Raw genomic sequence first — 1,410 nt, 5'->3', positions numbered from 1 at the left:
GTTCACTTTCAGTACCTTTTAGTCGGAATTATAAATGCCGTTACTTTGTGAAACAAAAAATTAGATCTACTTTTGGAGAGTATTAGCATCGACTAAAACTTTTTTTTCGTATTTCTGAAGTCTGAATGAGAGAGAGAGAGAGAGAGAGAGAGAGAGAGAGAGAGAGAGAGAGAGAGAGAGAGAGAGAAACTGTAGATTTTCTATATTCATACTGTTATTCCAACTGTAGCTACCAACCTCTTAGATTAAAGCAGTCCCGATTACATTAATCCCGTAGGCGGGGGTTAGTGCCGTCAATGCACCTCAGCGGGGCACTTTTGGCATTACTGAAGGCTCTCTGTATCGTCACTACGGCCCCTAGCTGCAACCCCTTCCATTCCCTTTACTGTACCTCAGGTCATATTCTCTTTCTTCCATCTTACTTTCCACCGTCTCCTAACAATAGCTTTATAGTGCAACTGCGAGGCTTTCCTCCTGATACTTTACTCTCAATTTTCCTTTCAGCGTTGAATGACTTCGTAGGTTCCAGCGCTTGGCCTTTGGCCTAAACTTTATATTCCATTCCATTCAGTTTTCAGTGGGTGAGTTTTTTTAAAACAAAAACTCGCCCAGTGAAAACCGATCATCACAAAAGTAAATCAGCTTCTGAGTGGAAAAGAGCGTGCCTAACAAGGTACTGAAATATAGTCACGAAGTCTGTAGGGAATCATATTTCCCGAAATAGGAGGTAATTTATCGGCGGGAGAATAATTAGGGGTTCTCGTCCCTGAGAAGGATATTTTCAGGAAAGTGAGTAAGTTAATGAAAGGTTTCAGGTTATAAAAGCGGACTCTCTCTTTCGGGAGCTTCCCGGAGACATTTTGCTTGGATTTTCTTTTTATCTGTTCAGTTTTGATTTCCTGTGGGCTTATGAATAAATTAGTATACACCATATATTATGATTTACTTATAGCGAACGCACATTGCACTATGAGTTCATATTATGTGATTCGCGCTTTTCTTTATATCACTATTGTACAATGTGACATTTTTCCAAGAAACCGATGTGATGCTTTCAATAACTGAAATTTGAATAAGCAAACTGGTTTCCCAGCACCATAGTTCATCGGTGCACAGTTGAAAAGAACTTTAAGCAAAATAGACTGAAAATAAGATAAGTGGGCACTGTAGAATTCTAAAGCTAGTCTGATAGCTCCACATATTCATTTGTGGAGAGACTGAGTCCTCAGTCAATATATGTTCCAGAGCTGCACAGAAAAGAAAGCATAAACTCTGGGCTACAGCTCTAGTTGGCTCTACTGTACAGTTGTCAATGTCAAATCAGATCTATTCCTTTTCCAAAGATTTTAAGCTTCTTGTTTCTAAGCAAGCACGTCTGCAGTCGTCAGTGAACCAGAATTTCTCTGTAAC

Source organism: Macrobrachium rosenbergii, chromosome 51 (assembly GCF_040412425.1).
Source record: "Macrobrachium rosenbergii isolate ZJJX-2024 chromosome 51, ASM4041242v1, whole genome shotgun sequence".
Lineage (NCBI taxonomy): Eukaryota > Metazoa > Arthropoda > Malacostraca > Decapoda > Palaemonidae > Macrobrachium > Macrobrachium rosenbergii.
This window is presented reverse-complemented; position numbering follows the sequence as displayed.